The following is a 25111-nucleotide window of genomic DNA, read 5'->3' as shown; positions in this document are numbered from 1 at the left end:
TGCTGTTGGACAAATGGTTTCCTCACTGTCGGTAACATTGCGAAGGTTGCTGTAATTACGGTAGGAACACCCCCTGGTTTCACTGGGCTTGATACAGCCCGATACTCCTGACTGCACCAGCACAGCTAAGTTTATTCTTGAGGACTGTAACACTATGGTGGTTTGTTTTGGGACAAATTTAGAAGGAATTCTAAATCCCTTCACTTAGCCCTTACCAAAAATGTTAGGCCAATTTTGGTTTTTGACGAAATTATTAACCCATACTAATAGGTTAAAAAGTGTTCTGGGCAAATGGTCCGGAGGGTTAAATGACTCCATAATAAATGTGACGCTCAAGTAAAGAACCGTAGAAAGGTAACCCTGCTACAGACAGAACAACCAAACTCTTACTTAAAAGAATAGAGTGCGGGGCTGGCGTGATGGCTCAAGTGGCCGAAGCCCTTGTCCCACTCAAGCCTCAGGACACATATGGTAAAGGAGGAACCTAACTCTGATGGTCACAGCATGCCATGGTCGCACATGGGAGCACACACACAAATATAAATATATAAAAATGTAAAGAGAAAATCTGTGATTCAATAAAAAGTGATGCTAGTGAAAATGACACCTAAAGGAGCCGGGAGTTGAGATGCTAGAATTCCAGTCAGTCCTTAGAGCTCTTACATGCTGTCTTCTGGTGAGCTCTGTCACATAAATCAAATGTATTTCATCACACGTAATGGTTACTAAGAGTAGAATGCTGATTTCTCAAAGCTTGTGCAATAAGATCAAGTTTCTGGACTTGCTCACTTTAATTGGACTACACTCTTTCTCACCACTTGACATTTTTACCAAGCCCAGGGGAACATGAGCTAGTTTGGTTTATGTCTACTAAATATGGCATCTGGAAAGTAAGACAAATTTTGTTTATGAGGAAATTATTAACCCACTATTAATAGGTTTTTAAATAATGTGCTCTGGGCAGAAATGGTCAGGAGCTGAGCATGAGGTGGTGGCTTGGACGGCACCGGAAGCAAACAGAGCGCTTTCATATGGAAAGCTTGAGCTTCAGTCTCCACAAGGAAAAATGGGAAGGGAGGGAGGGAAAGAGAAAAAGATGTGGATGAGTTACAAGGAAGTAAATCCCATCTGTCCTCCCTCAGCAAGGCGCTTGGTAAGGCTGATCTGCAGGAGCAGTCGTCACGTGGTTTGCATGAGCCAATGAAACATTAGGTGTGTGTCACCTCCAAATGAGGTGACACAAATGGCTGAATGTCCACGTGGACTTACCAGCACTTCTCCTCGGCAGTGTCCTCTGCCTGGTGCCTGGGTCAGGAGCAACAGAGACCTGCTGCCAATTCTCACTGCATCTTTGTCCTTATAAAACTTTCTGTGTTGAAACTGTTGAGGCTTCAGAGCTGTTTGATGCCGTCTGAAGCCGCAATCATGAGTGGGCAGCTCGCCCCTTATTGTACATATCTTGATAAAAGTGCGATTACAAAGTAGATAGCCCTATGGTTTATAAAGTACTTCTTATTGGATAAGCACATGCTGTCCGTGAGATAGGAAAGAGTCATCTCAGCCCGAAAACGAAGCTGCCGGAAGAACGTAACACCGTCTTCACCTGACTTGGTTTGGCTGCACTGTGCGTGGGTGCAGCTCTGCAGACGCAAGCTTTGCCTGCTCCTGTGTGCCTTTCACTCCATCCTGTTCTGCTGTCTCACCGGCCACCCTTCCGGAAGGAAAGTCCGAGACTTCAGGGGCTCAGCACGATGCTGACCATCCCCTGACTTGACCATTTTGCAAGCTCAACATCCCTGACATCACTTTGGCCTTGGGGATGGCTACACATTTCCTGTGTCACTGGATCCCGTGCTCTATCTCTAGAGAGGAGCTGAGGTGTATCCATTTCAAAGCATGTAATGTGAATGAAAAAGAGGGTTTTTATAAAAAGATTAAGAGTTCGTGTCAAAAAAATCAATATTCACTAGAGCCCTGTGTGCTTTCCTGGTGTCCTTTGCCCTGGCAATCTCATTCATTCACGGATTTTTTTTTTCAATACCCTTACAAGATATACACACATAGGATCAAATTACAGGAGGGGGTGTGGGAGGGGGGTGCCATTTGATTTTCTAATAGTAGTTCACCTTAGACTTTTCATGTCAGCCCATATAAATCTACCTTCTGCTTTTTAATAACTTCATTATAAATGTGCACTGTAATATATTCATCTAATCTCTTTATTTATGAACATTTTGGAGATTTTAGATGGTGGCATAATATACATGATACTTCACTGAGAGTGTTTGTACTTAAATATGGATAGATTTTGTACAAGTTTGTCTCTAGATTAAAATCCTTTACCGGATGAGTTACTTGATTTTTTTTCCTTGCTGTGATGAAGACACTTGGCAGAAACAATGAAAGAAATGAGATGACTATTTTAGCTCATGGTTTTGGGGAATCTGACCCGTCATGGCGGAGAAAGCAGGTCAGGCTGCGGTGGCCAGGGTTTATAGATGCTGTTCATCACACCTTGTCAGATCAGGAACCAGACTGGACTGCAACAAGAGATACACACCCCCTTCCAGAACCCACCCCATCAGTGAGGCCACCTAGGCCTCCTCCCCAGAGGTTGCACAAGGCTCCTGGGGGAGGGGGATGGCTGCCCAGAACCCATGACACCTCACACACAGACCGTAACATGGGTCACAGAGGATATGTGCTAACATATTAATAACTTTTTGTTCTTTACTGCTAGGATAAAACAACATGACCGAGGCAACTTATGGAAGGAAGGGCTTATGTGCGCTTACGGTTACAGAGGGTTAAGAGTCCATCACCGTCACAGTGACAAGACGTGGACGAAGAGGCTTCACACCATGACAAGCAGGAAGCAGAGAGCAAATTGTGACTCTCCCTTCTCTCATGAACATAGATCCATTGGTCCAAGCTGGCGAAGGGAGCAGAGACAACAGACTGGGGCTGTGAGTGTGGTCTGTGAGTATGGACAGTGAATACGACAAGGAGGAGACCTAATGCCCTCCTGGCCTTTAAGGACACAAACACATATAACTAGACAAAGCACTGTGCACATTTAACAAGTAAGTCTCTTTAAACACTGTTGTTTGAGTTGCTCTCTTCAATTTCACAAAATTTGGTAAATGAATTTCTGCTTGGGCTTAGAACAGAATTCCAAGAATTCTCAAAATAGCCTTAAATCCATTTCTGATGATTTATGCTACATATTTGTACTGGCTGGTTTTATGTATCAACTTGACACAAGCTGGAGTTATCACAGAAAAGGAGCCTTGGTTGTGGAAATGCCTCCACGAGACCCAGTTGTAAGATCTCAACTAGTGATCAAGGGGGAGGACCCAGCCCACTGTGGGTGGTGCCATCCCTGGGCTGGTGGTCCTGGGTTCTATAAGAGAGCAAGCTGAGCAAGCCAGGGGAAGCAAGCCAGTAAGTAACATCCCTCCATGACCTCTGCATCAGCTCCTGCTTCCTGACCTGCTTGAGTTCCAGTCCTGACTTCCTTTGGTGATGAACAGCAATGTGGAAGTGTAAGCTGAATAAACCCTTTCCTCCCCAACTTGCTTCTTGGTCATGATGTTTGCGCAAGAATAGAAACCCTGACTAAGACAACTCTGGCGTGTGTGCTATCGGCTGTCTGGGATGAGGGAAACAAGACTGAGGAGCATCCTACAACACTTTGCTCAGATTTTGGTAAGTCTGTTAGCATGACTCGGGGTGTGCATGCTCTAAAGGAGACAGGAAGGAGATAAATGGCAGCAGCCAGTGGAGCTTAATATGAACTAAGACCTAGAAGCCATGATTCATGACAGAATGACTTAAAAGCTGTGGTTGAAGATATGGCATAGGAGGAAGAGCTCTTAGTGCTCTTGGCAACCAACAGGAGTTTGGTACCTGGCACCCAGCTCCCAGCTCCAGCAGCTCAACGCTGTAGCTCCAGGGGATTCTGCTCCTTTACTATCTCCTCAGGCACCTGTACCCACATGCACATGTCCTCACACAGACATATAACTAAAAAGAAAAAAATACATCTAAACACTGTAAGAATTCAGTTAGCATTCTATACTTCTTACTACTTATAAAATGACCCCTTTTGTTATTGAATTCATTCAAAACTATGCTAAGAAATCGCTCTCAATTTTGTACCTTAATAAAAAATGTGTCTGTGTAGGTTTGAGAATAATTCTAGATGTGTAGCCAGAAAGGAACTTCTGTAATTCATAAGTAGACTAGGAATGACTGATAATATTAATTGAATTAAGCATTTTTTAGTATTTTTAATGGCCATGTAAGAATTTTTTTTAATAATGGGCCAAAAGTATTTACTGCTCTTACAGAAGACCCAAATTTGATTCCCAGCACCATGTTTTGCTCTTAGCCCCATGTAACTTCAGTTCCAGGAGATCTGATAGCTCTCTTCCTGCCTCCACCATCACCTGCTCGTATTTGGTGCACATATAGACATGTAGGTACTCGGGTGAGTGTGCAAACGTGTGTGCACATGCACACACACACATGCGCGCGCGCACACACACACACACACACAGAAATAAAAAAATAACATCTTTTCTTTAAATTTTAAAGAATATTTAAATACAATAAAATCTAGTGATAGCAACAAGATTGCACTTACCCACAGTTAATTCAAAACTAGATCATGTCTCTCCTGAGGCGATCACTGAACACAGCAGTCTGGGTTGCCAAAGTGGCCCCTTTATGATAAGAATTAATGAGTATTCTCAGGATTGGGGAAGTCCAAGCCTCATTCTCCTAAGGCCCAGGAAACCCACAAGCTAAAGTCCTAGTGATCTTGCCAAGCAAGTCCCAGCACTATCAGGAGGTGCAGTGCTCCCTGTCATTAGCCAATGGTAATCTGAGCTAAAGGAGGGAGACCTGAAGAATCCAGAGAACAGAGTTTGCTCCCACAGTTCCCCTGAGACTGCAGCTGTTGAGGAATTCATTCACCATCGGCAAAGCCAGGAGGACATGTGCTCCATTGTGTTAGTGGTGGGGCTTGGTATGGGTTTTGTTTCTTTCTTTTTGGATTTGGGTTTTGTTTTTGTTTTTGCAGAATTTGCAAAAGCAATAACCTTAAATCAGCCCTCCAGATCTACCACAGGCTCTGGGTAATTGCTCCCAGTAGGTCTACCCCAGGCTCTGGGTAATTGCTCCCAGTAGGTCCCTTCAGTGAGTCAGTTTCTATTTTTTTCTTCAAAAGCAGTTTCTTTTGACATTTTTATGTAGTCTTTCTGTTTGCTAAAAATAACAGAAATTGCCTATTCAAAAAAAAAAATCAACACTGTTGGGGGTTCTGATTCTCCAGGACTCAAGTCACCACCTTTCTGACATGGCAGATACATGATGACTGAATTGAGAATTTCCTAAATAAAAAAGTTCAAGTTAATACAATTTAATTAATTAAATTTAATTAATCACCTATATATTGTGTCTTATTTAGGGTCTCCATTGCTATGAGAAGACCAAGGCAACTCTTAGAAAAGACAACATTTAATTGAGCTAGCTTACAAGTTCAGAGGTTCGGTCCAATATCATCAAAGTGGGAGCATGGCAGCTCCCAGGCAGACACAGCACAGGAGGAGCTGAGAGTTCTTCATCTTTGTTGTTGTTATTCTTGTTGTTGTTGTTTTATCATTACTATTTTACATCCCAAATACTGTGCACCCTCCAACCCCCCCAAAGAGTTTCTCCCCTGATACCCACTCCCTTTCTCCCTGGGGAGGACAGCTCCCCATCCCCCTATCCTGGTACATCAAGTCTCTGTAGGATTAGGCTCATCCTTTCCCACTGAGGCCAGACATATATGCTACATATATGCCAGGGGCTCTGGACCAGCCCTTGTATACTCTTGAGTTGGTAGCTCAGCGTCTGCTGGGATACTCCCAGGACTTCAAGTTAGTTAACACTGTTGGTTTTGCTGTGGTGCTGCCTTCTCCCTGAGAGCCTCCACTCCTTACCCTAACTCTTCCATTGGGGCCCTGACCTCCATCCAGTGTTTGTAGGTATGAGCCATCTATCTCAGTCGGCTGCTGGGTAGAGCCTCTCAGAGAGCTGCTATGGTAGGCTTCTGTCAGCAAGCGCAGCGCAGCATCACTAACAGTGTCAGAAATTGCGCCTGTCCGTGGGATGGGTCTCAAACGGACTGGGTGGAGCTTCCTGAGTCTCTGCTCCATCCTTGTCCCCGCATTTCTTCTAGACGGGACCAATTTTATGTCAACGGTTTTGCATAAGAGTTGGTGTCCCTATTCTTCCACTGGGGATCCTGTCTGACTACTGGGTTCATATGGCTTCAGGTTCCACATCCCGACGGTCAGGCATTTTGGCTAAGGTCACCTGCACTGATGCCTGGAAGCCTCCCACATCCCAGGTCTCTGGGACTTACTAGGGAATATGCCCAACCCCTCCCCCTCAGCTCCCCCTACTCTCCAACCCCAGAAGCTGCATATTTCTATTCGTTCTCCTGGTCCTCTGGGACTTTCTCTGTCTCTTCCTATGCCTCCCCTCTCCCACTCAGGTCCCTCCCTTCCTCTGCCTTCCATGACTATTTCGTTCACCTCTCTAAGTGGGATTCAAGCATCCTTACTTGGACCTTATACAAAAATGTAAGTCATATTCCTTGGAGAGTTAATTACACAATTTTCCATCTACTAATATTAAATTACCTTATTCTGGTCTTACTTAATTATAGGCTCCTAGTTTCAAATCTTCAGATAACAATATGTATCCTGAAGTTACTTCACAAATCAGAAAAGTGGCAAGAGGCCACAACTGTAGTCTGGAGTTGAGGAACAAAAGAAAGGATAATAGCAGGATACAAATAATCTGATCAAAGGAATGGAAGGGGTGGCTATTCTTGGAGGGAAACTTGACTACATCCGGAATGAACTGCAATCCAGGAATGGATGGCTCACCTGTGACCTGGATTTGTGGCAAGAAGGCAACATGCCTTTGTCTGGATCTTGAGGCTGGACAACACAAGCTTTTGATCCAAATCTTGACATGGGATGACACACACCTTTAATCCAGATCTTGACGCACACCTTCAATCTGGGCCACACCTGCTGCTGGGGGCCTACAAAAGGAGAAAGGAAGAAGAAAGAGTTGGTCTGTTCATCACCTGCTTGCACTCACTTTGCCAGGACATCCATTGAATCCTTCTCCGGGATTCCAGTTTAGACAGAAGAGCAGCTGAAACACCCAGCCTCATGGGACTGAACACTACTCGATTCTTGGACTTTCCATTCACAGCTGGCACAGTTGGACTGCTGCCTACCAGTGCCTGTCACTTACTTAAGGAGGTGAACTAGAGACTTCATGGGTATTCACTGAGTATAGGAGCTCTGACTAAACCTGCCTTTGTGATTTAGGTTGAATCTCACATTAGTTGTACTGTTTCTCTGCCATCGTCTTGTTTACCAATTTGATCTTTTAGCCACTGTGCTACTTGTCATCTTGATACTTGCATCCCAAGATCATCTAAAAGTACACCTTGTTATTCTCCTTTTCCTTAAAACTTTAAAGTAAACATTCTAATTTTATTTTAGATAAGCGTAGAACAATGAGTTTGTTCATAAATGTCTACTCATTAAATTCTTAAAATTGAAATTCTAAGTTTGGTATAAAATTTGGTACTTTATTATATTTTCTATTTGTAAATACTAAATATGGCCTACCTTATAATAAAAATGTTATTTTTTAAGAAAAGAAGTTCAAGTTGAGATGAGCTATTGGTTTATTTAATTGTCACACATCTATGCAGCAAACATGAAGTCCCTTTGTGATTTCAGAAATATTTTATTTTTTATTCTGATCTTTAAAAGTCCAAAGTAAGCCATACACATTCATGTAACTATCTATAATCTCTGTACTCAGAATTCTGAGGCTGAAGGATCAAGAGGTCTTTATCAGGTTTGAAGAGAAGGCTCAGCAGATAAAAGAAAAGCATCTAGCAGGAAAACCTGCTGACCCCAGGTCAATCCCAGAACCCATGATAGATTAAAAAAAAAAAAAAGGACTCCTGAAGGTGGTCTTCTGATCTCTAAACACATGCCATGGCACATGTATAACAATAATAAACATGAATAATAATAATAATAATAATAATAATAATAATAATAATAATAATAATAATATGATGATGATGATGATGATAATTTTAAGAGTTTTAAAAGAGAACATAGTAAAATCCTATCCCAAATCAAAAGCAGACACAAATGAAAGTGTGGTGGTACCTCCCGACTATCCTAACTGAAGCAGAAGGATCACCTCGAGTTCCAGGCCACCCTGAACTACAGTGTAAAACCCAACCTCAAGAAGAAAAGAAAAAAATCAAAACAAAACAAACAACCCACCACCTACCCATACCTCATAAAGAAAAAGTCAAATCAGGGAAACTGGTGCTGCTTTCATCTAAGAAAGAAAACAGGAGCCAGTTTATTCTTCCAACTTAGCCAACAAGACCCTGGATTCTCAGACTATGAAGGATGCTGGTGGTCTCTGAGATGGGAGAAACAGATAAAACAGGCCAATGTCTGGCTTCCTTGCTGCCCCAGGGGAGTTTTCAGAGCACAGCACAGGGGGAGGACTCCGAGTAGAATATGGAGCGCTCTACCAGAGTTCCAGAGTGAGGGAACTGAGTGGAGGGTAGGAAATCACAGCATGGACAGTTCACAGCACTGGGTGCTTAAAGGCAGAGCTGCCCAGAGGGAGAAATCTAGGCCTATGTGCCAGGTCCCTGGAGTGCTCAGCTGAACACACACCAGCACATCCCCATAAGCAAGTGTCAGATAAAGAACCACCCAGAAGGAGAAGCAGCAATCCCCAGCCAACAGCCGGGGCAGAATACCGGGGGCGCAACTGTGAAACCTCACAATACACGGTGCATGGGGTAGGCTACTCATAAAAGTATCACTTCTGCTGTGGAATAATTAGCCCATGACTAACAACGCTCCAGTCTGCCTAGCGATTTTTAAAAGCAAGACCAGAAAGAACCATGCTGATTCCAAGTAACTTAACTGTGCCCGGAACAAAGCTCAACAATATTTATAGGAACACAGAAAGTCTCAGCGCCCTACAAGGTATAATTTACAATATCTGGCATCCAATCAAAATTTCCCAGACACACAAAGACACAGGAAAATATTATCCATAATGAGAAGATAAATCAATCAATTGGATCTGATTAAGAACTAACCACAGATGTTATAGTTAGCAGAGAAGGATATTAAACTGGTTATTATAACTATATTCCATATGTTCAAAAAAGTTAGGCAAAAACAAGAAAAGTGGAAAACAGAACCAAATAGATCTTGTGGTTGCTAAAACCAAAATATGTGCGACAGGAAATGGAGTTTCTGGGATTAGCAGATTAGACATTACAGAAGAAAAGATTAGTGAACTAGAAGGCACCGTGACAGAGACAATGCAATCTGAAACATAGAAGATGGAGCATTGTGTGGAACAGGGGCTGAAGGGATGACTCCGTGGGTAAAGGACTTACAAGCAAGCATGGGGATCTGAGCGCCGTCCCCAGATCTCACATGAAGAAGTACGACATGGTAGTGTCCTATGCTTACAATCCCACTGCTGCAGGGCAGAGATGGGCAGACTCCCGGGGCTCACTGGCCAGCTAGTTTAAACAATAGTAATAATAATAATAATAATAATAATAATAATAATAATAACCATTAAGGAAGGCAACTTCTACATGCAACTATATAGGCAATCACACCCAGGCATAGATACCCAGAGACAGAGACCACATCCACACACATGTATACATAAATGCAAAAAAATTAAAACCAAGTAAAATTATTTTATACCTGTAAAAGCTTATATAATCCATTACCTTTTATACATAATTATATACATATAATAAGTTATATAGTTCATTAATCCTTTAGGAAGGATAATGCACTACAATCCACAGAGCCAAAGAGACTAAGCAACAAGGATGGTTTTAGGGGGGACACATGGATGTCCCAGGAAAAGGGAAAATAGAATAGATTGTGCAGGTGGACTTGGGAAGGGTGGGGATGGGAACAGGAGGGATAGGGGTGTGGAGGGAGAGAGTACAAGGTGGAGACAACTGAAAGTGGGGAAATCTGGGGTAAAATACCTACAATTTGGAAACCTACTGCAGTGGAAACTTCCAGGAATCTATAAAAGTGACCCTAGCAAGAACCCCTAGTAATGGAGAATTCAGAGCCTGTACCAGCCATCATCTTTAACCAGGCAAGGCATCTAGTGGTAGGACTGGAACAACAAACCAGTCATAAAACCTTAAACCCATAACCTATCCCGCCTGCAAGATGTGCTGGGACGATGGTAGCTCAGAACCTCTGGGAATGGCCAACCAACTGGCCTAACTTGAGGGCCAAACCACAAAAGGAAGTCCATGCCAAGATCTCCTAAATGGCCAGGAACTGGAAGCTAAACGGCCTAGAGACCTAAGATAAAACCAAACAGAACTGGAAAAGAAAACAAAGGTCAATAAAATGATTCCTAATGATATTCCACTGTGCTGATATATTCATAGTCCAATCGCCATCAGAGATTTTCCTGGCAGCTGATGGCAGCAAATGCAGAGATTGACAGCCAAATATTAGACAGAGTTCAAGGAACCCTAGGGAAAAGAGAAGGAATGATTGTAGGAGCCAGAGGGCCTGAGGACACTAGAACAAGAACACAGCCCACAGAATCAACTAAGCAGGGCTTATAGGAGCTCATAGAGACTGAAGTGACAATCACAAAGCCTGCATGGGTCTTCACTAGGTCCTCTACATATGCATTGTGTTAGCTTGGGGTTTCTTCTAATAGTGGGAGTGGGGGTGTCTCTGAGCCTTTTGCCCATTCTAGGACTCTTTTCCTCCTACTGGGCTGCATCGCCCAGCCTTGATATGAAGGCTTGTGCCTGGTCTTATTACATCTTGTTATGGCGAGTTCAGTTGATATTCTTGGAGGCCTGGTTTTTTTCTGAAGGAAAATGGAGGATCAGTGGATCTTGGGGAGGGAAGAGAAGGAGGGGGAATTGAGAGGAATAGAGGGAATGAAGGCTATGGTGAGAAAATTAAATAAAATGAAAAAAATATTTTTAAAAGAAGAATAATGATAGGCTTCTAACTAGACTGATTAGAGTAGAGAAGGATAAAAACTATCAATATCAGAGATAAGATATATAACATCACTATAGATTTTGCAATATCAAAAGGTAAAAGAGACATTATGTATCAAACTTTTCTACCAACAAACTATAAAATTTGGCTATAGTGGAAAAATTCCTTCAAAGATACCAACTGGCAAAAAATCACTCCAGTAAAATAGAGTAGGCAATAAAAACAATTAAATTAATGTTGCTAAAACATCCCACAGGTAACTGCTAAAACACAGCATGGGAAAATAATTCCAACTTTACATAGATCCTTCCAGACCAGTGAGAAGGAAGAAATGTTTTTACAACAAGGAGACACAATCACCTTGATAGATGCTGTGTCTATGATGCATAGATGATATGGTGAAGTTGATATGATTGGACTTCAGGCCAATGCACATTGTTATGATAGATGAAAACAGTCAGCCCAACAGTTGGGCAAATCAAATCCAACACTGTGTGAGGAGATTACACACACCATGCCTTGTTGTACAAACACAGTTCAACAACAGAAATAAATGCCTTGACAAGCTTTAACCTAATAACAAAAGAAAAAAGCCAGAGGAAGATGAATTATTGGAACATGTAAATAAACATAGGGAAAAGATTGACAAATTTCAACCTGCATTTTCCTAAGGTCTTAGAAAACTAGTGTAAGAAATAAAAGGGAAATTTCTCAACTTGGTAAGTGGCACCTATAAACAAACAAACATTCTGCTAACTTCAAATCCAGCTTTCATGAAAACAGGAACAAAGCAAGATAACTGTACCCTCTACCTCTTCAACACTGATTGGAATTTGCAATCTGCAATAAAGCAAGAAAACAAATAGAGAGGAATCCAGTTTGGATGTGGGACTAGGCTGCATCAAAAGAAAACCAGAATTCAAGCATCCAGATTGGATCTTATTGGAAATAAAATCTCCATTGTTCACAAACGACAGAATCGATCAGGTAGAAAATCCACTACAGTCTGTAAAAATCAAATTTTCAGACCTCTTCAGTGAATGGGAGGAGACAACCACCTTTGCTCCTGGTGCTGTAAAGACCAAGATCTTGGCTACTGACGCTCAAACATTCCACTCGAGTTAGACATTCGTTGAGCCTTGGTGTCTGCCTTCCACAGATGCCAGTAAACATGTAAGCAGAAGATGAGTGTAGCCCCAGATTTCAGGATAAAAGGACTATTACACAACAACATGTTACATTTCTATACATTAGCCACAAGTCATGAGAAATTAAAAATTTAAGAATGTCATTTTAAAAACTAACAAAATGAAATAATTAGGAACAGACCCGACAAACAACGTAAGAGCTCTGGCCGCTGTCACCCATCCAACGTTACTGGGAGCAGTTAAGAAAGATCTAGGCAACAGTGGCATGTTCTTTATTCATTGGCAAGAAAATTCAATAATCCAAAGGAAGCCATTCTACCCAAACCAGTCCATAGATGTAAAACAATCCCAATTAAAATCTTATGAGTTTTTTTTATAGAAATTAACGAACTGATTCTAAAATTGATATAAAAAATTTGAAGGACCTAGAATAGCCAAAACAACTTTGAAAAGGGATGAGCATATTTCGAGAACTGAGGCTTATTATGAAGCTACAATCATCCAGACAGTTTGGTGGTGATGTAAAGACAGGCAGATACACGAATGGAACAGAAGAGGGTCCATAAATAGACCCGCACACACAGAGACAAATGATTTTGACAAAGATTCAAAGGAAATTCAGTAGAAAAAGATTAGTCTTTTCAACAAATGGTGCTGGAATAATTGGATATATACATATGCAAGGAAAAAATAAACTTTGATCTATATCTCACACCATAAAATTAACTCAGCATGAGTCATTGACCTAAATGTGAAACTTTCAGGAGAAAACTTGTGCAAGTTTGATTAGGTGAAGCTTCCTTAGACGCCATCCAAAATCACAGTCTGTAGCAGAAAACACTGATACATCCGATAGCCCAAAAATGTTTAAACTTCTGCTTTTTGAACTAGACTGTTGGAGAATGAAAATAAAAGCTACAGACTGGGAGTAAATATTTGCAAATTGTATATTTGATTAAGGATTTGTATCCAAACACATTTTTTTAAAATATGTAAAACTCAAGAAAAAGAATAAAGTGTAAAAGACTTGAGCAAACTTCTTATCAGAGACGTGTGGAGATGACCCAAGCAGGGCAAGACCTGCGGTGGCATTTCCTTAAAGGCACAGTGAGGCAGCCTCACAGGCCTCTAGGCTAGCTCCGGTAGGCTTATAGGAAGGATCTAACACAAACAGAAGCACCCATTGCTGATAGGAGTATCAAGTAGCTCAACTACTTTGCAAAAACAACTGATACTCTTTTAAAGCGTGAAACTTATATTCACTTGCAATCCAAGAGATCGACTTCCAGGGATTCTGTCTCCAAATTAATCCGTCAACACAAAGACTGGTACACAATGGACATAGTAGGAAACAAATGCGTGACATCCCTAATGGCCAACATGTAAGTAAGCATGATCTACACAGGAGCGTGGATAAGAGCACTGTCATCTGCAACTCGGCGGGATGGCACTCATGACAGGAAAGGATGAACCATCGATATAATGGATGGACACTATAGATGAGATCACAATAATTAGGACTAGATTCCATTTCATAAGTCTTTCAGAAGTGAAAATTAGTTATCACTGAAAACAAATCCATTGTTCACTGTGGATGGGATAGGACCCCAAGGACAAGATGGAGAGTTCAAATGGCAGCTTTTACTATCTCCATTACGTGAAGATTTAATTGGAATAACTTATTAGATTCAGGATTCTTCTTGATAGAGGATTTTCTTGATAGTGGAGCATTTGTCCAGCACACGCAAAGCCTGGGGTTTTATCCCAATGCCAAAAAAAAAAAAAAAGAAGAAGAAGGAAAAGACAGCTGATCACACTGGATAATTTAAATATGCTTTATCTGGGATGGAAACAAGGTTCAGCCATTAAGATCAGCTGTTCGTCCAAGGGACCAATTCCCACCACCCACGTGGCAGCTCACAGTGGTCTGTAACTCCAGTTTTAGGGACTCCAGTGCCTTCCTCTGTCCTCCATAGGCACCAGGACACGCATGTGATACACAGACATAAATGCATGCAAAATACACACATGCACACAGTAAATATATGTGTGTGTGTGTGTGCATTATTGATTCTGTGTGAAGTATCTTCCAACTCAATGAATCATAATTTTAAATGTGAAACATGTGGGCTTAGCTCTTCCTTTCATAGATATAAGTCGATATCCAAGACAATTCCCCGAAGCTCTGCGAAGTGATGGTCTCTTCGGTTCAACAAACTCATCTTCTTACCCGAAACCCAGATAGACCGATGCCACGCCTATGTATTTGCCTCTGAATTGTCACTTGAGGGCCATCTCTAAGAACTACAAAATTAGAAGCATAGTTCTAGATGTGAAAATAATGATTATTTTAGAAAAAGAAACAGGAAAAATATTTTAAATGTTAAGAAACTGAGGTACAGGCTGGAGAGATGGCTCAGTGGTTAGGAGTTCCTGCTCTTGCAAAGGACTCCAGTTCCCAGCATGCACTTTGGAGGACTTACAACCACCTATAACTCCAGCTTCAGGGGATCCCACACCCTCCAGAGATACTGCATTCACACGCAGAAACCACCACACACACACACACACACACACACACACACACATACACACACACACCCCTAAAATAAAAATAAAAACTTTTTTAAAAAACTAACGTGAAGCACAAACTAACAAAAAATTATAAATAAAATAAAATTACATTCGAAAGTCATTTGAAAGAGCTCACATTGTTATAGGTTTACCAAAGTATGACTGGCAACTTCTATAACTGCATAGAACTGATACCTGCATCGTTGCATGCTAGGAGCTACACACACAAACTCTGCACCACCACCAAAATCAAGGTTCTGACCATATCCGTCCCCTCCAAAGTCAGAGTCTTTGTTTCCTTTTGCTTTGTATTTCCAGGTGAGCTAATGACACTTAAATAAACAGAAGAAAAAGAGCCAAGAATTCCAGTTTGTTTTTGTTTTATCATATATTATTATGATGATTATGATTATAATTATGGTTATTATTGATGGTACCAGCTTGCTTTCAAAAGATAGAGAGAAAGAAAGAGTATGGATTTGGATGGGAGAGGAGATAAGAAGAATCTAGGAGCTGAGGGAGAGAAAACCATAATCAGAATGTATTGTATGAAAAAAAAGATCTATTTTCATTAAAAGAAAAAGGGTTTTTTAAGAGAAAATAAAGAACATTAACATAAGATGTTCAGTCTTAATGTTGTCCTAACATAGTGCACACTATTGCCTCTGTGTCATAAAGTAGGTCCCTTGTGCAAGCCTAACAGTTTGTGTACTAAGAGACAAAATCTTGCTATGGAACCCTGGCTAACCTGGAACTTGGTAAATTCATCAGTCTGGACTTACTTACAAAGATCTGCCTGCATCTGCATCCCAAGTGCTGGAATTGAAAGCATGCATCACCAGGTTCAGTCTCATGACTCCGGAAAGACGGAAGGACAATAGTGTCGTCAGAGGATAACTGAAGGGGAAATGGAAGTTAATAACAGACTATACAGTATAGTGTTTGTGTGAATTGTTTGATAATTATATTACAACTTTATGGTGCTTTATATGATGAAGGTAAAAAATATAATTTTTCCCTACACACATACATATAGCATTCATAATTATATATGTATAATTATTTTGTTACTGACTGGAACAAAGTTTCTAGCTTGCTTTAAATTAAAGAACTGGTAATTTTATTTTTGTCTTCTTTTAGTGTGCATTTAGTGAGGGCAGTGTCGGCAGTACAGGTGTGCACTAAGCTGTGTGTGCTGGGGGTATGTGCCTGCAAGATGGGTGTGCAGTAAGCGTGTGTGTGTGTGTGTGTGTGTGTGTGTGTGTGTGTGTGTGTGTGTGTCTATGGGGAAGCCAGAGGCTGATGTCAAATGTATTTCTTTAATCATTCCCCACCTTTTAAAAATATTTATAAACATTTAGGGTTTTTTGTTATCTACTCCCTTCTTTAAAAGAATTCTTCGAGCAGGGTGTCATTGTGCATATCTTTCGACTCAGCACTCATGATGCAAAAGCAGGGATCTCTGTGAGTTCAAAGCCAACCTGGTCTACATAGTGAATTCCAGGAGAGTCAAGGCTACACAGTGAGACCTTGTCTCACTTCCTACCCACCCAACTTCATCACACATTCAAGGTTTCTCTTTCTCTCAAAACAACCCTTCGAAAGAAGACAAAACAAAACCCAAAAGGATACATTTAAAAAAAAACAAAAACACAAAAACCAAACGAGCACACAAAAAGCACAGAGGCCACTGTGGGTTGCCCCACTATTTGTGAGCATGTGGCTAATACTAAAGTGTAGTTAATACTCTATGTCTCAGGGTCACTTCACTGGATAAAGCTGGTTTTCCGTTTCTGATTGAAAATAGCTTCTTGCTTAGAAGTGGGACTGTGTGTCCATTTCCCCTTCTCAATGCTAAGACTTTGTGTGGTTTGAACTTGTACGGGTCATGTGTTTGCTGTCACATCCTCTGTGAGTTCGCGTGTATCAATCCTGCTGTGTCTGAAAGGTGTTGTTTCCTTTAGCTTTAAGTCCTTTCACTTCTTCTGCATAGACCGGTGAGTCTGGACAGGATGGGTCGCTCGCTGTACATTGTCCAGTTGTGGGTCTCTGTGTGCACTATCACCTACTGTAAGAAGCTCTCTGATGAGGGTTGACTGGTACACTGATCTCCAATTACAGCAATGTGCCAGTACGAGTCATTCATTTTATTGCCATTTATTTATTATAAAAGTAGTAAGTTTTCCCCCTAGACCTATCTATCTATGGTTCTTGGGCATTTTGGCAGTGTGTGATACGGATTCCATTTCTTGGGGTGGGCCTTAAATCCCATCAAAAAGTGGTTGGTGATTCCCATAACATTCGTACCACTATTGCACAAGTATACAGTGCAGACTGTCCTCTGCTGTAGGTCACAGTTTTTATGGTCGGTTGGTACTGATAGTTTTCTCCTCCAGTGTCATGCATAGAGCCTTCTAGCACCATGAACAATAGTCGATAGGGGGTCATCTTTTATCCGAACACTAGCTCAAAATCTCCCTATTAGATGCCATGAATAAGTTACACATTTTTTTAAGCCCTGGTCTAATGCTGAACTTGGAGCACATCAATTTGAATAGACTGGTTAGCCAATGGGCGTCAGCCCCATCTCTACTCCATAGCACTGGGATGATAGTCGTGCATCAGTGTGCCCAGATTTTACTTGAGTTCTGATGATATAAACTCAAGCCCTCATGACTGTGGCAGACACTTTGCTAACCAAGCCATCTCCCCAGTTCATGCCAACAATTTTATATTCTGGTAACTCAGAAACTTTCTATATATTAGCTTCTGTGTCTATGTCACACACCAGTCTTCTCTTTGGTATGGATCCTTCTAATGCCAGACAACATAGTCCATTCCTGAGACAATTGATATCGAAGCAGGTTCCTGTCACAGTGCCAGGTAAGTAGACACATTTGACAGCATGCATGCTATCAGAAGGCAAAGCCACACCGGGATGTCTAGCAATGCCCTACCTAGACATGGACGTGTCTGTGGTACAACACAAATGGCTTCTATTTCAATTGCGTGCCCCATAGATACTTTCTTTAACCAGACTGCAAAAATGTCTGTGGTCACTACAGTCAGTACAAGGGAAGCAATAGGAACAACGGTAATGTAGGAAGAGACTGTTGGGGTTTTTTTTTTTAAGTATTTTAAAATTAAGCATGTATAAATAATTTGAAAACCCTACTTCTTAAATAAACTCATTTTTTACTATTCGTGCTAGAATTAAAACTTTAATTAACCAGAATTATCAGAGAAAGGCATTGTTTAAAATTTTTTTGCCTACTTAAAATCATTAACCCAAAACGTCTTTATTTTTATTCTATGTTGTTCAGAATCCTTTAAATCTTCAGCAGGTAACTTTTCTCACTTAGCAAGGAGAAAAACTTGAGTGTAACATAATTTGATTAATTAAGGTGGCTAAGTTGTTTAAGGGATGTGACTCTCGAAGTTGATTCTCATGCTAGCAGTTTCATGAGATAGAAGAGTTCCTAGGGAAAGCGTCTGTCACTCACAGCCCCTTATGCTGAAACCAACACAAGACTGAAAACTACACAAGTGTTCCTTGCAGTTTGAGATCTATGTCCATGGCTGGATCCAGAAGCAACTCTCATACCATTCAGATAAGGCTCAGCACAGGCATCGAAAGAGCATCATTATGAACTTAAAGTCTTGGGGTCTCTGACCTCTACATGTAAACTGAAGCTCCTTACAGGTAGTTGATCCAGAAGAACTATGCTGTTGTCACTTACTTATAGGGTTTTGGGCCAGCTAACTATACTAAGGCAGGTTCTTTTAATGGAAAAATGAAGATAATAATGTACCAACCAGCATTCCATACTCTTCATGAAGACAGTGTGCACATGGAGGATGACATTTACAGATAGAGCTCAGTAGTGTTACAGCGAGTGGTCACTATGGCAATAGAAGTCAGGGGACATCTTCTTCACAGAAGACAATCCAGCATTCAACTGAGAAGCAATTTCAGGACAAAATGCCTTCCACTATCACCTTCAAGAGGTGTCCAGAATATTCTTTTAGATGCACCTACAGAGAGGGAAGTGTCCATTCCAGTTTTTCTGACCGTGACAAAATGCCTGAGGAAATCCACTTATGGAAATAAAGGTTTACTAGATTCATGCTATGATGGTTTGTATATGCTTGGCCCAGGAAGTGGCACTATTGGGAGGTATAGCCTTGTTGGAGTAGGTGTGTCACTGTGGGTGTGGGCTTTGAGACCCTCATCCTAGCTGCCTGGAAGCCAGTCTTCTGCTAGCAGCCTCCAGATGAAGATGAAGAGCTCTCAGCTCCTCCTGCACCAGGCCTGCCTGGGTGCTGCCATGATCCTGCCTTGTTGATAATGGACTGAACCCACCTGTAAGGCAGCCCCAATTAAATGTCGTCCTTATGAGAGCTGCCTCGGTCATCATGTCTGTTCACAGCAGTAAAACCTTAACCACGACAGAAGTTGGTACCAGGGATGGGGTATTGCTGTGATAGGCCTGACAATGCTTTTGTTTGAAAGAATGTAAATTTGAGGACTTTGGATTTTGGAAGCAGCAGAATGTTTTAAATGGGGTTTAATGGGCCATCCTAGTAGGAATATGGAAGACTTTTTGTTGAGAGTTAATTTGAATTGTCCAGACCTGGCCCAAGAGGTTTCTGAGGAGAGGAATTTTAGTATGTGGCATAGAGATTGTTTTTGTGGTACTTTGGTGAAGAATGTGGCTGCTTTTTGCCCTCGTCTGAAAAGTCTCCTGAGGCTAAGGTAAAGAGATTTATATTTACTGCACTGACAAAGGAAGTCTCAAAAAAGCCCAGCAGAGACTTTGTTCTCTGGTTAAGCTCATGAAGAGCGTTTTGAACAAGCATAGCAAGCTTAGAAATGAAAAATATAAAATACATAGTTTGAGTACTGAAGGGGCACCAGGAAATGAAATAGAGCCGAATGCTATATTCTACGAGATTAATAGAATGGGACTTTGGGGGAACATCCTACCCAGCTAAATTTAGACCCAGGTATGGTGGTACATACCTTTAATCTTAGGAGATACAGCCAAACAGATCTCTGAGTTCAAGGCCAGCCTGGGACAGAGCAAGTTCTAGGTGAAGAAAAGCTTAAATGCAGGCATGGTGCACCTTTAATCCCAGGAGACAGGCATGCAGATCTCTGAGTTCAAGGACAGTCAAGCTTAGGCAGTGAAGAAGGTGGAAAGCAGAAAGTTGGTGATAATGTAATAGAATAAGGTAGCCATGTTCCAACCCCAGCAAGCAGCAGAACATAACAGACAGCTTCAGCCATGTGGCTCTGGCTTTAGAGTCAAGAATAGAAGGGACTGCTGGGGCAATTGATGCTAGTTAACTGGAACTAAGGAATTAGCAGTGATTAAGAAGAGACCAGCATCACTGGGGTGAAGTCTTCTGAGAAGTATTTTCTGAGAGCACAAAGAAGCCTTGTTCTAGAAATAGCCCAGGTTGTACTTCATGTTGCAATTGGACTTGGTAATGTGTAAGAATCATCCAAGTGGTACTGGTTTTGAAGGCATAAAGAGGTCATGAAGAACAGCCAAGGCCTGGTACTGTGAGAAGCCATAGAACACCATTGATGAAAGCCCAATTCAGTTGCAGTTTGATGGCCCAGGACTGAAGGGGTCATGCAAAGGAGTTGAGGTTTGGCACTATAAAGAAAGCCTATGAGAGGCTATTGGTGAAGCCTAGTTGCAGCGGACCCTAGTGTATTAAAGATGCCAGTACTATGGGGTGACCACCAAGAACAGAAGGGGCAGTGGAGTAGATCAACCTGAGCTTAGAATATTACAGAGGGCAGAGCTGGAGAAGTGATGCCAGCCCTTTGGAGGAGCCCAGAAGATCATGTATGGATCCCAGACATTGAAACAAGAAGCTGTAACATTGAAGTTACCTTAGAGAGTCCAAGATGGATGTTCGAGATGCCAGAGCCCTGGGCTATCTGCTGAGGAAAGCTGCTAACAGGGAGCGGAATCAGCAGGAGAAGGAAGTTTGGTTGATGTCAATGATATAAAAGGAGTTGGAGATCTGAAGTCTGCTTTGATGTCAGACATGGAGATGTAGAGTTTGGAGTTTGCCCACCTGGTTTCCTGTCTTTTTTCGGAGATTACAGTTAAGTGATTGGATGAATCTCAGAAGAGACCTTGAATTTTGGACTTTTAATGTTGTTGAGACTACTATAGACTATGGGAGCTTTAGAAGTTAAACTAAATTTATTTTTTTATTATGTTATGGCTAAGTATGACCCCCCATAGACTCATGCATTTGAACAAGCCTATGGGAGTCAGAGAATAGAATGTGATGGTTTGTATATGCTCTGCCCAGGTATTGACACTATTAAAAGGTATAGCCTTGTCGGAGTAGGTGTGTCACTCTGGGCGTGGGCTTTAATACCCTAGTCCTAACTGCCTGGAGTCAGTATTCTTCTGGCAGCCTTCAGATGAAGATGTAGAACTCTTAGCTCCTCCTGCACTATGCCTGACTGGAAGCTACCATGTTCCTGCCTTGATGATAATGGACTGACCCTCTGAACCTGTAAGCCATCCCCAATTAAATGTTGTCCTCATAAGACATGGAGTCTGTTGCCTTGGTCACAGAATCTGTTCACAGCAGTAAGACCCTAAGACACATGCTTATAGCTCTCAGCCATGCTCAGTTGGCTTTGCTGCTTCAGTGTCTGTGGTTTGACTAAATGTGTTAAGAGTAGACAACATGACAAAGCTGTTCACTGCACAGTGGCCAAAGCCAACGGAGAGAAATGTTCTGAGTCACAACAGATGCTTCAAGACTCAGACCTTGAAGACCAGACTTTGGACCTTTAGCCCCCCACATAAAAGTCAGACAGGGGTAGCACTGCACCTGTAATCCAAGTTGGAAACAAAGAGTCTCCAGAGAAAACTGCCTTTCTGAAGAGCTAAAGCTGTGGGCTTCAGGGTTCAGTAAGTTCCCTCCCTGCTGAATAAAACAGAAAGCTAGCTTTCCAACTTGGGCCCAGCAGAATGGCTCCCACAAAGGGTAGTGAGAAGAAGAAGGGCCGTTCTGCCATCAATGAGGTGGTGACCTGAGAATACACCATTAACATTCACAAGCGCATCCATGGAGTGGGCTTCAAGAAGCGTGCTCCTCGGGCACTCAAAGAAATTCGGAAATTTGCCACGAAGGAGATGGGGACTCCAGATGTGCGCATAGACACCAGGCTCAATAAAGCTGTCTGGGCCAAAGGAATAATGAACGTTCCGTACCGCATTCAAGTACATTTGTCCAGAAAGCGTAATGAGGATGAGGAGTCACCAAACAAGCTCTACACACGGGTAACTTACGTGCCTGTTACCACATTCAAAAATCTACAGACGGTCAGTGTGGATGAGAACTAACTGCTGAATGTCAAATAAAGTTACAGAACTGCAAAAAAAAAAAAAAACCCAAAAACAAACAAACAAACAAACAAACAAAAACCCAGAAAGCTATAAAGAGTGACACCTCCAGTCCCATGCACTTGATTGCACACCAGCACACAGGGTGCTCCACATACACATACAAAGTAAAAGATACATGTTTATCTTCCCTCTAAATTTGTATCTCTCTATCCATAGACTCAAGTCCCCATTTCCAGCTTAGAAGCTAATGACAGTTAATGGCTTCTGAGAGAGGAAAACTCAATTTTCTCTTAGACTGTGGCCCTGGTAGGTTTGCCATACTTCAGTGTATGACCCAGCACTCAAATTAACACCACTGGACTATAAAAGAAAGAAAAAAGTATGATATAAAGTTGGGGAAATGCAATTGGGAGAGGTTCGGAGCAGGAGTTGGGGATGAGAGCATGATCAAGTCCACTGTGCCATGTATGAAATTCTCTATAAAATTAATTTTTTTAATTATTTTCTTAATTAGTGTGTGTGTTTATCTTCCATAGAAAAGCCCCAGGGATGGAGGCTATCCATGGACAGATGGCATGAAACAGGGCACCGTGAGGTGTAGAGAGGGCTGCAGGGATGACTAAACATGCTTACTGTTCTTGCAAAAGACTGGAGTTCAGTTCCCAGCACCAATACTGGGCAGCTCAGATCTGCCTGTAACTTCAGGCTCGGGAGATCTGACACTCTCTTCTGGTCTCTGTAGGCACCTGCATACGTGTTCACACACTGACCACAAACCCACACATCCACACATAAGTTAAAAATAAAGAAACAAGGGGTTGGGGATTTAGCTCAGTGGTAGAGCGCTTACCTAGCAAACGCAATGCCCTGGGTTCGGTCCCCAGCTCCGAAAAAAAGAAAAAGGAAAAAAAAAAATAAAGAAACAAATGCTAAGGTATGTAGTCCCCTGAATGGTGGACAGGGAGCCAGTTCCCTCCCTTTGCACACAGTCATTGGCACCATCACATTGCAGCACCTTCTGCATGGATATAATGGCTCTGTGCCATGCTGTGGCATTGTATGTATATGCATAATGGTGCTTGAAAAGGCACAAGAACGAAAGAGAACCTTCCCAGGAAGAGGCAAACCACCAGACCAAACTGGACCGGACTAGTGTGCATCTCTCAGCTACAGACTTGATTAATCCAATGGTGTCCGTACTGCCGCCAGCTCTCCAGCAGCCTCCACTCGGTAACATCCACAGCTCCCCTCAGCAGAGGCTGCAGGTGTGAAGCAGCAGCTATGCTCAAGGTAACATCCCATACATTTGCACCTCGCAGACCGGGCCGGCAGCTTGTCTCCCTTCCATTTCTTTCTTCCTCTTTCCCTTCTTCCTACTTCTAAATCAAGCTTATAGAATTCCATTCCAGTGCTCCTGCCTTTTTGGCTTGAGGACACTTACTTCAGTCCAACTTCCACCACCACCCACCCCCACCCCGACCCCCCATCCCCCACTCCCTGCTACAATAGCAAGGAAGTGTCAATTTTATTCTATTGTGTCACAGAATCATGCACAGCTGGTCAATCTATTCTGTGTTAAAATCTTTCATGAACTTGAAAATGATCCCTAAATCTCCTCTCGGTTGTCCCTTTTTCTGTGCCTGATACTCCCTCATTCTCTGCCACATTTCTTAGTGACAAATGGTTTTATCATAACTATTCCTCCTGTGTAAACATTTCAATCCCTTCTGTCCCCCTCACTAATTATTATGCTGACCAGAGAGAAACAGGATCAAGAGAGAGAGAGAGAGAGAGAGAGAGAGAGAGAGAGAGAGACAGAGAGACAGAGAGAGAGAGAGAGAGATCTGGGGTGTCTGACCTTTGGACAAACCCAAATTTGAATTTTTGCTTGGTGCTGACCCTTTGAACAGCCATAGCAATTACTGAACACTTCAGCTTCTTGATATACAATGAGGAAAGTCAGAGGGGTATTGTGAGAACTACTCTGTACCCTAACACACACACACACACACACACACACACACACACACACAGAGAGAGAGAGAGAGAGAGAGAGAGAGAGAGAGAGAGAGAGAGAGAGAGATTTTCAGGCACCATAAAGGCTCTTGTGAATGTTTATGACAATGGGGAAAACATCATATTTTCCTTCCCAGATCCCTGAGAATCCCTTTATTGTTACATTCATTCCTATCTTGATCCACAACTTTACTTTCACTGACCTACCCATGTGTCTATTCTTCATGGTATTATCAGACAGTCGTTGAAGCAGAAATACTTGAAAGTTTACATGGCCTTGGCCAGAAAACAGAGATAGTGCAAAAATATCAAGTCCCAGCTAGCTCCCAGAGGCAGCATTGTGACAACTCAGCTTACACCTTAAGATTCCTGTTTAAGGACTAGGCAAGAGCTGCCCACTGTGGAACTCAGGAACTCAGCATGGATCAACTTCACTTAACTTTGGCCCTTTCAATGTCTTTATGCCCCGAATACTTGGCTGATTTCTTCTGGGAATCCTTGTCGAATCAATCAAGTGTATACAGATCCTCATTTCAGAATCTCCTTCAGGGTAAGTGGTAAGGCAATTACCAATATAATTACCATTCTCACTTCCTGGTAGGTTGGGCTGTTCAAATGCCTCCATTTAAAAGAGATAATAGTGATATTTGCTCAGGTGGACAAATGCTTTGAAACCATTTCCGGCAGGGCAATTTCTATAGCTCATGACACTGTAGACCAACTGTAGGGTGCAGTGAACTATGTAGTATATTGCAAGAAGTAAAGGAGGTTTGAGCAGGTATTGTGGGTATATAAGATAATCCACTTGCCAGAAGTGGCCTTGCTGTCTGCATTC

The 25111-nt window shown here is 42.0% G+C and overlaps 1 pseudogene; it reads left to right on the top strand.

The window, feature by feature from the left end:
• Positions 1-21873: 21873 nt before the first annotated feature.
• Positions 21874-22290, top strand: Rpl31-ps7 (ribosomal protein L31, pseudogene 7; annotated as a pseudogene).
• The last annotated feature ends 2821 nt before the right edge of the window (positions 22291-25111 follow it).

This window comes from Rattus norvegicus, chromosome 9 (assembly GCF_021556685.1).
Source record: "Rattus norvegicus strain SHRSP/BbbUtx chromosome 9, alternate assembly SHRSP_T2T, whole genome shotgun sequence".
Lineage (NCBI taxonomy): Eukaryota > Metazoa > Chordata > Mammalia > Rodentia > Muridae > Rattus > Rattus norvegicus.
This window is presented reverse-complemented; position numbering and strand designations above follow the sequence as displayed.